This window comes from Taudactylus pleione, unplaced genomic scaffold (assembly GCF_031769625.1).
Source record: "Taudactylus pleione unplaced genomic scaffold, aTauple2 ptg000479l, whole genome shotgun sequence".
Taxonomy (NCBI): Eukaryota; Metazoa; Chordata; class Amphibia; order Anura; family Myobatrachidae; genus Taudactylus; species Taudactylus pleione.
This window is the reverse complement of record NW_028284881.1, coordinates 6,340,141-6,354,201: the sequence shown is the minus strand read 5'-3', so window position 1 is coordinate 6,354,201 and position 14,061 is coordinate 6,340,141.

Genomic DNA, 14,061 nt, shown 5'->3' with positions numbered 1-14,061 from the left:
TTTAGTCATATGCTGATTTGTATGTAAGTCATTGCTCTGAGGCTGCATTTACCAGGTGAGTGAGGACCCATGGCCACAGGGTGTAAAACCTTTTCCTGCAAAGAAATAGAAACAAATATATAGATAAATGACCAATATGTAGTACATAAGACACATTGCTTATATGTATAAAAACTCATTAATGTGCCAAAGTGAAGGAGTTATAGTTATGATATAATGGAGCAGGGGTGTAGTGTTTGCACTCGACTATAACATGTTGTGCTAAAGTAGAGTAACTGTGAGACCATTATAATAAGCGAAAGCTTTGATCCCATACATGGAGTAACGCTAAAGGAATTATATACAGTACTACATACACATCCTAATTAGTCCATGTTGTCAGTCCTATAACCTTAGCCGGCTTCCTCACTGACTCATTCCACAACTGTCATATGTACTCTCAGAAAGTGTGGTAACAGCCTATGGATGAGCACAGAAGCATCACACAGGAAACAGAAAAGACATAGGACATAGGGCATGCTACAGAAATGTACACTAATGCAATCGCACCTGAGATCTCTTAGGGATCGCTATTGCGAAAATATGCTAATGTCTTCCATAGCTTACCCCAGCATATTGCTGACTTCTCATATCCATCCAATGGCGTAACAACAGCATAAACATCGGGAACATGGACGCAGATCTGTCTCAAGCACTGCATCTCTCCTGTCATGCTGAGAGCTCTCATGCTGCGAAGGAGATTTCAATGGCTACTTTATGCACACACCTGAAATTAGTTTTAATGATCCCGACATGCCTACATTTGCCTAGCCACCCCCATTACCTGCCCAAAACGCTACATCACTAGTGAATCCTCTGTGCGAGCGTAATCACAAATCAATCGCTGTGCATGCGCAGTACGGGTTTTACACATGCACAATGGCTAAAATCGCTCATTCTGCTTAAATATCGACATTGCATAAATTCTGAATTAGGCCCATAGTACTCTCTGTGTTTCCCTGTTACATTCATGTTTACTAATGTGATTAGCCGCACTAACCTAATGGGTTGTGTTCTGACATAAAAGCCAATAAGAATATTTTATTTACTTCTTCAAAAAAAATATTTCATTTTATAACTGAAACAGATACAAATAAATTAAAAATAGATGAAAAAAAAATATATTATTCATCAGGAGAAATAAAGTGATTGTGAGGTAAATTTAACAAATAGCTGTAATATTATTATTATTATTATTATTATTATTATTATTATTATTATTATCATCAGCATTTTGAGAATGTTCTATCTATCTATCTATCTATCTATCTATCTATCTATCTATCTAATAATATAATCCAAGGTAGGTTGACACAAACACATACATTTTGGTTTAGCTGTCTGGGGTGCAAACCCAGTAAAACCCCATATGATTTCACACATAACGTATAAGCCACAGATTGAGATTGCACTCACAAAAGTGTTTAATCACAGTGAAGTCGATGTTTCAGCCAAAGGCTGGCCTTCCTCAGGACACAGACCACGCCAAACAGCAATTTTGGTTGCCGCTGACGCCACTGACAGGTAATGTGTTTTTTCTCTAATTACAAAAGTTTTTTTTTATCCTGTACAGGCCTTTCAGTAATTATTATAGGTAAATACTTAAAGCAAACACAGGAAATATAGTTGGATGTTCTCCTAATGCAACAGGATAAAAGTAAAAATGTGTATTAGATATGGGGTTTGTGGTGCTCCCCAGGCATAGGACTTACATTTTTTTGCACGGAAATGTGTTCTTTCTGTGCAAGGCAAAGAAAGGAATGAAAAGCCTTTTTGGGGGTACTCTTATATCAAAATGTGATATGAAAAAGGTAATAGATATTTCAAAATAACATTTATAACCTATTATTAAAATAAAGCAGCAAAAATATAATTAACCAGATCAGTTACAAAGCGAGATAACTCAAAAAATTTAACTTGAATATAAATATAAAGAGTAAAACACCCAGGTACACATATTGGGTTAGAAAGAAAAAATGTTATACTTTCATATAATTCATGTATAATGTTTCCAAATGTTGGATATATTTAACTTTATCCTAAACATATATAATGTCCCCAATATTTTGTTTATTATCAGGCAGATAGATAAAAGAAAATGACACAGCTTTAAACAAATATATAAATCTCAGTTGTAATCTTCCCGAATAATAGCAGTGAGAGTGGAATTTGTTATTATAGAAGTGAGGGAGACCAATGTCTTACTACACAGATGAGGGATGGGAATGTGTTACTAAAGAGGTGAAGGAAGGAAATGCGCTTCTACACAGGTTAGGGAGGGGAAGGTGTGGCTACACAGGTGAGGGAGGGGAATGTGTTACAACATGGGTGAGGGAAGGAAATATGTTACTACAGAGGATAGCGGGGGTAATGTGTTACTACAGACTGGAGGGAGATGAATGTGTTACTACAGGGGTGAGTGGGGGTAATGTGTTACTACAGGCGAGAGTGGGGGTAATGTGTAACTACAGCTGTGAGCGAGGGTAATGTGTTACTCAGGGCTGCCAAGAGAAATCCTGGGCCCCGGTACAGTAACTGCCCAGGGCCCCACCCCCATGGAGGGGGTGTGGTCACATCATGTTAGGGGCAGGGCTGCACATCTTTGGGGGGGTGTCTAGCATGTGAGAAGCACCCACCTGCACGCACCCGAAAAGGCGGCGTGGCCATTGAAATAGGGGCATGTCTATAAGACGCGTCACCCTTTTTGTCACTCTTTGGGGCATGCCCGGCACTTACGGACAAGCCGGGCAGCCCCCAAGCGCTGCTGATAGGGAGAATAGATGCCGGGTGCATGCACCTGGGTCTATTCACCGGCGGTGACGGGTCACCGCACATTTCCCCACCCGCGGGACACTGCGACCTGCGGCTGAAGACGGCACCCGCAGGCTGTAAGGACAAGGCGCTTTTTGCCCTCCAGAAGGAGGGCAGGGTGCCGCGCCCCGCTAAAACAGCCTAGCGGGAACGCTACCAGTTATTTAAAAGCGCACACATATTCTGCAGTATAAATATATATTTCATGTGTGTACAAACATATACAGGCGGCAGCAGCACACTACACAAAGAGGCAGCCACTGACCCAGCACGGGAAAACATAGGAGGCTGCTGGAAGCATGCAGCTGGAATTGGGGGGGCTTACTTTTTGTTTCTCCTCTTTTTCAGATCAGCAGTCTCTGGCTGCAGTTTTGTAGTGGCTGATCCTACAATTCTATGGCAGCAATATAAACGCACTACATTTTCAGTGGCTAGTGGAGAGGGAGACAGGACAGGATTTATTTGCCCGCAGTGCATAGCAGCCGGATGCTATATTGTCTACAGTGCATCTCAGCTGTCATTGGACACAATTCAATTTAAAGTGATGATGAATAGCCCCGGGAGGGAGCTCCCGGAGCTATTCAATTCAGCGCAATGTTTTTGCTGTCTAAAAGATCTCTCCTTACACCCTCCTGGGGATGCGAGGAGAAATCCAACAAAAGTGCTGGCCACATGACTATTTGCCGGCTTAGCGCTGCGGTAACAGCATCACGGACAACACTTTAGTCTGAGAATGTCAGTTCTCGTGACTAAACACCCAGGTTAAGTCGCGAGAAACGGCATTCTCCGACTTAGCACGCTCATTGAATAGCTCCCTCGAGACTATTCAGCTTTGTGCTGAATTGAATCTCAACCATTGGTTGCAGAGCGCATCCCCCAGGACCCCATTATTTTGTGTATGTGTATATACATATATACAGGTTGAGTCTCCCATATCCAAATATTCCGAAATACGGAATATTCCGAAATACGGAATATTTTTAGCATCCCTGAGATAGTAAAACATTTGTTTTTTGATGTACACAAACGTTTAAAGCACAAAATTATTACAAATATTGAATAAGATTACTTGCAGGCTGTGTGTATAAGGTGTATATGAAACATAAATTAATTTCTGTACACAATTTTTGTTTGAGCCACAAAATTATTGAAAATATTGTATAAAATGACCTGCAGGCTGTGTGTATAAGGTGTATATAACACATAAATGCATTCTGTGTTTAGATTTGGGTCCCATTCCCAAGATATTTCCTTATGGTATGCAATTATTCCAAAATACGGAATATTCCGATATCCAAAATGCCCCTGGTCCCAAGCATTTTGGATATGGGAGACTCAACCTGTATATGTATATATATATATATATATATATATATATATAAAAAAATGAGAAGAATTGGCACTCACCAGGTAGCTGACAAGAAAATTGGTTTTTAATTACCCATCTTGAGGGAGAAAGTGCATAGAGCCATAAAGTGCAATAGTCATAGTCTACGTTTCGGTCCTATGTAGGACCTTCTTCAGGACATCACAGCAGACATGTTTCAGCTTGAAAACCAAAGACAGACTCTGTATGGTTATATATATATATATATATATATATATATATAATCACAGTAGGATGGCAGCACTCCAGATTAGAAATAAAGACTCATTGCAACATTACAAGATATATTTCAACGCTTTATTGTGCCTTTATGAGGACCAGCATTACTAATCTGTGCCGCCATCCCACTGTATTTAACTATTTCAGCAGCATGCACCGGACCTTGTATATATAATACAGACTGGCGGCACGCAGTAAAAAATTAGACAAACAGCAGGATGTGCTTTGAAGTGTCACCGGTCTGTACTAAATGTGGGAGACCCGCTGCGGTGGGCACCAGGAAATTGTTTATTTCATGGGAGTGCCACCTGCATGGTCTTTTTATATATATATATATATATATATATATATACAGATATACGTGTGTGTGTCTAAAATATATTATACACATATTTTACACACGTTTAGATAAATACTTATTATATAAATATGATATATTCTAGATTTGTAGATATGATATAATTTATACTTATATAAATATATATATATATAATTTATATAAGTATATATCTGTATTATATGTGTAAATTATATATATATATATATATACACACACACACATATATATATATATATATATATATATATACATACACACACATTTATATATATTTATAAATATATATACACTTGATGGACAGTCACAGGTAGTGACTCTGAGACTCACACACAGCACAGCAGAGAAAGCCAGTGGCACGCTCAGGCTCTTACCTTCAGTGCTGCCTGCGCCACACAAACAACACGAATGCCCGCACCACGCCCACGGTCACCTCTTCTGTCTGCGACCCCTGAGGCCCTGCCCACCACTGCCACACACAGCCGCGCTGCCTTCTGGTGATGAAAGCCTCGCCAGATGATGATGTCACCATCTCGCGAGTGCTCCACAGTGGCGCGGCTGTAAGTAGTGACACACTGTCTGTGTACAATTGACACACAGATAGTGTGCGATCAAGCATGGACAGAGACATGATCAACATCCACACCTCCCCGCTCCCCCGCTGCCCAGCGTCCACTGCCAGCGATGGCTGAGAAGTGGCTGTTGAAAAGAAAAAAAAAGTTGAAAAAAAAATCTGCAGTGTGCTTCCAGCGGCCTGGGCCCCCTGCCATGCCCCTAGCCCGCGTACTCTATACCCGCTCCCCCCCTCTTGGTGACCCTGGTGTTACTACAGATGTGAGTGAGGAATTGTATTTCTACAGGTGAGGGAGGGGAATGTGGAATGTGCTACAACGCGGGCGAGGGAGAGAAATGTGTTACTACAGAGGTGAGCGAGAATAATGTGTTACTACAGAGGTGAGCGAGAATAATGTGTTACTACAGAGGTGAGGGAGTGAAATGTGTTAGTACACGAGTGAGGAAGGATAATGTCTTAGTAAAGCAGTGATGCATTACTATAGAAGTGAAGGATTAATGTGTTACTGGAGTGATGAGATAGAAATAGAAACAGTAAATATCTAATATCTACCCGGGTGAAACGGGTACATCAGTTAGTATAATATACAGTATATATAATTAGAATTACACCTGTGCTGGGTCTGGGAGGGGAATGACAGTAGACTGGGAGTAGGGGTGCTGGGAATGAGAGGGGAAGGGACAGCAGACTTGGAGAAGGGATGGTGGAACTGGGAGCAGTGGTTCTGGGACTGGGCAGGGAGGTAACAGCAGACTGGGATAATGTGGGCTGGGACTGGGAGCAGGTTGGGTACTGGATCCCAGTGGTTCGGATGGCGGTGGTCAGAATAGAATAATAGAATAGAATAATTTATTGTTGTCACTACATTAAAAAATGCATAAGTGAAATTACAGTGCAGTACAATTACAAGTCATGTAAAGAGTTAAAATACACAGTATTAAAGATTCAGACTGACAATTACTGAAGAAAAGAAACTGTTCCGCGACCTGCTGGTTCGGCATCCAAGACACCTATAACGTTTATTGGAGGGCAACAATGTGAAAAGCGAGTGGCATGGATGACTAGGATCAGAAATAATTTTTTCAGCCCTAGCTATACTCCTAGAAAAATATCATCCAACTAAAACAGAGATTGGCCAATAATTCTCTCAGCATCTGTAACAACCCTGCACATAGAACTACAATCAGAACACTTGCAATTGCGATAACACACCCTAATAGCATTAGTCAAAAGACTCTCCAGCACGCAGCAGTAGAAATTTACAAGCATTGGCTTCGATAAGCCCACTGCTCGAAGTCTTCGTGGAAAGAAAAGGCGTTGCTGGGCCTTACCAACCACAGATGCAATGTGGCAGGACTAAAGTGTGAGTTTATCTAAAATGGTGCTTAGGCGGCCATTCGCAAAATTGCGTCTTGCGATCTCATTTTAAACTGATCTTGTCTCAGCCAATTATCCAGCTTCGACAACTTAACCAGCTGTCTTACGTCCTCCCTATAACTGTCCTCCTCTCACATACTAATCAGACCCACAAGTGTGGTATCGTCTGCAAATTTTACAATTAAGCTGGACTCCGAATTAGTAATACATTTGGAAGTATATAATGAATATAGAAAGGGACTTAAAACACATCCTTGAGGGACTCCTGTGTTCAGTACAAGCTCAGATGAGACAGTAGTACCCATCCTAACTGACTGCGGGCGATTAGTCAAAAAATCTAATAACCAGTTACAAATGGGCACATCAAACCCAATCTCTCGAAGCTTGGCAATTAGCACAGCTGGTACAACGGTGTTGAAGGTGGAGCTATAGTCCACAAACAACAATCTTACATAAGAGTCTTTGCTCTCCAAATGACAAAGAACCTTATGAAGAACCGTAAGAGCAGCATCCTTGGTGGATCTGTTTGACCTATACGCAAACTGATGAAAATCAAAACCCATCGGTATGCCACTCCTGAGGTGGCCCAAAACAGCTCTCTCACTTAATCAATAATGATGTGTGGGCAATTGGGCGATAGTCATTTAAGCCCATTACTGTTGTAGATTTAGGGACAGGAATAATTGTAGACACTTTAAAACATTGCAGAACAATACACTGAGCTAGTGAAATATTAAAAATCTTGGTAAAAATGCCTGCTAACTGATCAGCACACACCAGCAAAACTCTACCCTAAATACAATCCGAGCCTGGTGCCTTACTAGCATTAGTTCTACATAGGCAAAGCCTGACCTCAAACTCAGATCATTTCAAAAGACTATGTGATGGGGGATCACATATTTTTACTACAGGGATCGAGTTAGCCTCCTCAAACCTGGCATAAAATGTATTAAATTCATCTGCTGAGGGGCCATATTTCTTAAAGGTACGGGAATTAAGCCTTTATAGTCAGTTAAATGCTTAATCCCTTGCCACATTGACCTAGCATCACCAAATTCTCTAAAATTACTTTAAATTTTATTTGAATATGTCTCTTATTCCAAACGAATACCTTTTTTCAAATTTGAACGGGCAATCTTATAAGCAGTACTATCTTTTGCTCTAAATGCCCTATCCCCGGATCTAAATAGAGACTGGACCTCACTATTCATCCATGGTTTCTCATTTGGAAATATCCTAGTAACACCCTCTATACAACAATTGAGGTACATGAAGACCATAGAGGCCAATATATCTACATTGATACTTGAGTCCACCGTTGCCTCCTCAATAAACAAGTCCTAGTCAGAACATTCAAGGCAGCCCTGCAAACATAACAGAGCCCCCTCAGGCCAATTTGAAAGGGGCAAACAAGACCATTCCCAACCAAGTCTCGGTAAATATCAATAAGAAGCAATTCTTCAATGGCTGATGGCAGTCAATTCTCTGCCTGATTTTATCCATCTTATTTGAAAGGGATCTTACATTGGATAAAAATTATTTAAATGGCTGAAACCTCAATCTTGCTAAGGTGCCAGCCCTCTTCCCTCTCTTTTGCCTCCTCAACCTCCATGGGTGCCACCAGCGCTGCTGATGAACCTGCTGCCAGGTCTGCTTCTGCTCCCGATTCCTGGCCCAGCCCCGGTACTCCTTCCTACCGCTGCCCCAGCCAAAGTGATTATGGCTCTATCAACCTTCCCGAGAGCCGGCACTGGGGACAGCAGAGTACACGTCCTCTGACACAATGACCCTGGCGACCCTGACATCATCACTCAGAAGTCTAGTGTTATGGGGTTCCAATTCTGCACAGATTTAGGGAAAGTGTTTCCCAAAAGAATAGATCAAGAAATTGTTTCAAGCAGTCAGAAGCATTCACACCAAAAAACAGGTAACAGGATCATTAGCTTCATATACTGGGTCCAATGGCAGTCTAAAGGGGCCCATATATCAGCAATCACAAAAAAAAAAGATTCACAGGGTCTGCATTTTAAAGATTCCAAAATACACCAATCTGTGCCCATACGTTACAGATATTTTTCAGTGATTTGAAAATCATATTCAGGAAAGACAGATCTTCCAATCTTAAAGGGTCCATCATTTTACTAGTAATGGTTGGCAAATCGGCTGATTGTTACCATACACTAGAAATCTGCAGCCCCAATTGGTCTGTGAAATCCATGGTGGACAACCTGATTCACCAATTCCAATCACTTTTTGGTCAGAATTTGTGATCTGTGAACCCCATATATTGCAGATTTGTTTACACAATCATCTGCAAAACACTGAGAGGAGGGGGCCCATGACGAAAACTGCACAAGGGCCTCCTTCTCTCTTGAAACGCCCCTGGTGGGCATTGTGTAAAAGAGACACTACTGCGTGTCATAACATGAATAAAGGACACTACTATGTGGTGTAATGAGAATCAGGGGCACTATGTGCAGTGTAATGTGGATAAGATTGTGCTACTGTGCGGCTTAATTTGAATTGGGAATACTATTGTGTGACCACACCCCTTTCTTTTGAGACCACACCTCTTTTTTTGCTTTCCCTTTATTGAAAAAGTGTAGTACAATACCTGTGCCGCACCTCCATAGACGACTACTATAGGCCGACCAAAATGGGGTGGATGGTTGTCAGTCATTTCTCATCAGTGATCCCCCCTATCCAGTGCCCCCTATACAAGGCCCCCTCTCCTCCACTGCCGGCTCCCACCTTGCTCACCTTTTCAACTTATCTCTCTCCACTGGCATCTTTCCCTCCTCATTCAAACATGCTCTTGTCACACCTATTCTTAAAAAACCCAATCTCGACCCGTCCTCACCCTCCAATTACAGCCCCATTTCTCTTCTCCCTTTTGCCTCCAAACTACTTGAGCGGCTTGTCTAGAGCCGCATCACCAGCTATCTTTCTGACAACTCCATCCTTGATCCTCTTCAATCTGGCTGTCGCCCACTTCACTCCACTGAAACTGCCGTGGCCAAAGTCACCAATGACCTGGTTTCAGCCAAATCCAGGGGCCACTTCTCTCTGCTCATCCTCCTGGACCTCTCTTCGACACCGTGGATCATGCTCTCCTCCTCCGCACCCTTCAGACCTTTGGCATCTCTAACACCATCCATGCCTGGTTCACCTCTTACCTCACCAACCACTCCTTCTCTGTGTCTGCCTCTGGCTCCACCTCCCCCGCTTCCACCCTTCCCATTGGTGTTCTGTCCTGGGCCCGCTGCTCTTCTCCCTGTACACCTCTACACTAGGAGAACTCATCAGCTCCTTCAGTCTCCAATACCACCTCTACGCCGATGACACGCAACTATACCTCTCCTCTCCTGAGCTCTCCCCTTCTGTCCTTTCTCAGGTATCCAGCTGCCTCTCTGCCATCTCTTCCTGGATGTCCGAGCACTCTCTGAAGCTCAACATGGATAAAACCGAACTCATCATCTTTCCCCCTAATAGAGTCTCAACTCCATCCAATCTCGCTATCACTATTAACAACACCATCATCTCTCCTGTACCCCAACTTCGCTGTTTGGGTGTCACCCTTGACTCCACACTCTGCTTCATCCCCCACATTCAATCTCTGGCACAATCCTGTCGGTTGCAGCTATGCAACATCGCTCGCAGTAGGCCTTTCCTCTCCCAGAATGCTACCAAACTGATTAGTCATTCATTAATCATTTCTCGGCTTGACTATTGCAACCTTCTCCTTACTGGCCTCCCACATTGCCATCTTGCCCCCCTCCAGTCTGTTCTCAATGCTGAAGCTAGACTTATCTTCCTCTCCCACCGTTTCACTTCTGCTGCTCTCCTCTGCCAAAACCTTCACTGGCTCCCATTCCCCTACAGAATCCTCTTCAAACTCCTCACCTTCACATACAAGGCCCTCTCTAACTCTACTGCTCCCTACATCTACAACCTCATCTCCTTACACACTCCCTCCCGCTCACTCCGGTCTGCCAATGACTGTTACCTCTCCTCCACCCTGGTTACTTCATCTCATGCTCGTGTCCAAGATTTTCCACGTGCAGGCCCCCTCCACTGGAATGAGCTTCCTCCCTCGATCAGGCTCTCCCTGACCTTGAAGAGCTTCAAACGTGCACTGAAAACCCACCTGTTCACCAAAGCATACCCTTCCACCACAAAACCATGTTACCAGGTCTCTGTCCCTCCTGCCTCAGCCATCTCTACCTTGCTTACACTCATGCCTCATGTCATCTGTCTGTCTCCGCTCTCCCCTAGATTGTAAGCTCCTAGGAGCAGGGTCCTCCTCCCCACTGTCTCACAGCCTTCTTCTCTAGCACTTCTATGACAGCTTTCACCTTCAGAGCTGTATTGTGTATGGAGAATTGTGTTACTAACTGTTACTTGTGTTCTGTTTATATTTTGGTTACTGTATTGTAATGTAATGTTCTGTGTACCCTTAACTATATGTACAGCGCTGCGGACCACTTGTGGCGCCCTATAAATAAAATGTAATAATAATAATAATAATTTCTCATGCACAGGGTGTTAAAATATCTTGTTACAGCTCTCTGCCGCCCCACTGCTCCCAAAGGCGCAGTGCACTGCGCAAGCACCAGACACGTTCTGCGCATGTGCAGAACGGGTCTGCGAGCCCGCACAGAGACTGTCAGCAGACTGTCAGTGATTGACCGCCTGCTGGCGTTTGTGGATGGGGAGGGGGTGGCGATGGCCTCCATTTCCCTAAACGGAGGCATGTCGTCACCATTGGGGAGGAGGGAAGAGGCCAGGATCTCCGTCGGCTGATGGACATTTCCTGGCCTCTTCCTCTAATCTGCAGTGGCCGGCTGCGGGACACCATGGATTACGCAGCCGGCCGATAGTACGCAGAGTATCTGAAGCTGCATTGGACAATGCAGCTCGGATACGTAATGCAGCAGGAGGTGTGATGCCTCCTGCTGCATTACCATAATTGCAAGGATTGCAATTGCAAAGCTGCCTGCATGCACACATTATATCTATAGCCTGTGTGCAGCTTTGCAATTGGAGTCTTTGCTGAATTAGGCCCAGTGTCAGCAGTGAACAGAGGGCCTGATTCAGACCCGCTCGTGAGCGCTGAGCGCTGTCATCGGTGTAGCTGTCACTGTCATAAAAAAACACCTGTCATCCGTGTAGATGTCACAGTCACTGTCATCGGTGTAGCTGTCACTGTCATCAGAGTAGCTGTCACTGTCATCGACGTAGCTGTCGCTGTCACTATCATAAAAAAAACACCTGTCACTGTCATCGGTGTAGCTGTCGCCGTCACTGTCATCGGTGTAGCTGTTGCTGTCACTGTCATCGGCGTAGATGTTTTTGTCACTATCATAAAAAAACTCCTGTCACTGTCATCGTTGCCGCTGTCACTGTCATAAAAAAACACCTGTCACTGTCATCGGTGTAGCTGTCGCCGTCACTGTCATCGGTGTAGCTGTCACTGTCATAAAAAAACACCTGTTACTGTCATCGGTGTAGCTGTCGCTGTAACTTTCATAAAAAAACACCTGTCACTGTCATCGGTGTAGCTGTCGCTGTCACTGTCATAAAAAAACACCTGTCACTGTCATCGGTGTAGCTGTCACTGTCATAAAAAAAACACCTGTCACTGTCATCGGTGTAGCTGTCACTGTCATCGGTGTAGCTGTCACTGTCATAAAAAAACACCTGTTACTGTCATCGGTGTAGCTGTCGCTGTAACTTTCATAAAAAAACACCTGTCACTGTCATCAGTGTAGCTGTCACTGTCATAAAAAAAACACCTGTCACTGTCATCGGTGTAGCTGTCACTGTCATCGGTGTAGCTGTCACTGTCATAAAAAAAACACCTGTCACTGTCATCAGTTTAGCTGTCACTGTCATCAGTGTAGCTGTCACTGTTATAAAAAGCACCTGTCACTGTCATCGATGTACCTGTCATTGTCATAAGAAAAACACCTGTCACTGTCATTGGTGTAGCTGTCACTGTCATCGGTGTAGCTGTCACTGTCATAAAAAAACACCTGTCACTGTCATCAGTTTAGCTGTCACTGTCATCAGTGTAGCTGTCACTGTTATAAAAAAACACCTGTCACTGTCATCGGTGTAGCTGTCACTGTCATCGGTGTAGCTGTCACTGTCATAAAAAAAACACCTGTCACTGTCATCAGTTTAGCTGTCACTGTCATCAGTGTAGCTGTCACTGTTATAAAAAGCACCTGTCACTGTCATCGATGTACCTGTCATTGTCATAAGAAAAACACCTGTCACTGTAATTGGTGTAGCTGTCGCTGTCACTGTAATAAAAAAACACCTGTCACTGTCATTGGTGTAGCTGTCACTGTCATAAAAAAACACCTGTCACTGTCATCGGTGTAGCTGTCGCTGTAACTTTCATAAAAAAACACCTGTCACTGTCATCGGTGTAGCTGTCGCCGTCACTGTCATCGGTGTAGCTGTCACTGTCATAAAAAAACACCTGTTACTGTCATCGGTGTAGCTGTCGCTGTAACTTTCATAAAAAAACACCTGTCACTGTCATCGGTGTAGCTGTCGCTGTCACTGTCATAAAAAAACACCTGTCACTGTCATCGGTGTAGCTGTCACTGTCATAAAAAAAACACCTGTCACTGTCATCGGTGTAGCTGTCACTGTCATCGGTGTAGCTGTCACTGTCATAAAAAAAACACCTGTCACTGTCATCAGTTTAGCTGTCACTGTCATCAGTGTAGCTGTCACTGTTATAAAAAGCACCTGTCACTGTCATCGATGTACCGGTCATTGTCATAAGAAAAACACCTGTCACTGTCATTGGTGTAGCTGTCACTGTCATCGGTGTAGCTGTCACTGTCATAAAAAAACACCTGTCACTGTCATCAGTTTAGCTGTCACTGTCATCAGTGTAGCTGTCACTGTTATAAAAAAACACCTGTCACTGTCATCGGTGTAGCTGTCACTGTCATCGGTGTAGCTGTCACTGTCATAAAAAAAACACCTGTCACTGTCATTGGTGTAGCTGTCGCTGTCACTGTAATAAAAAAACACCTGTCACTGTCATTGGTGTAGCTGTCACTGTCATAAAAAAACACCTGTCACTGTCATCGGTGTAGCTGTCACTGTCATCGGTGTAGCTGTCACTGTCATCGGCGTAGCTACGCAGGGGTCCTCTGTTGCTGTCTATCAAGGAGGGCTGCTGCCCCGAAAAAAAAATATTTTAACTCCATTAAAATAATGGAGGACAAAAAATTGTAGGAGAAATAGGGAAAGATCAAGAACCACTTCCTCCTAGTGCTGAAGCTGCTGCCA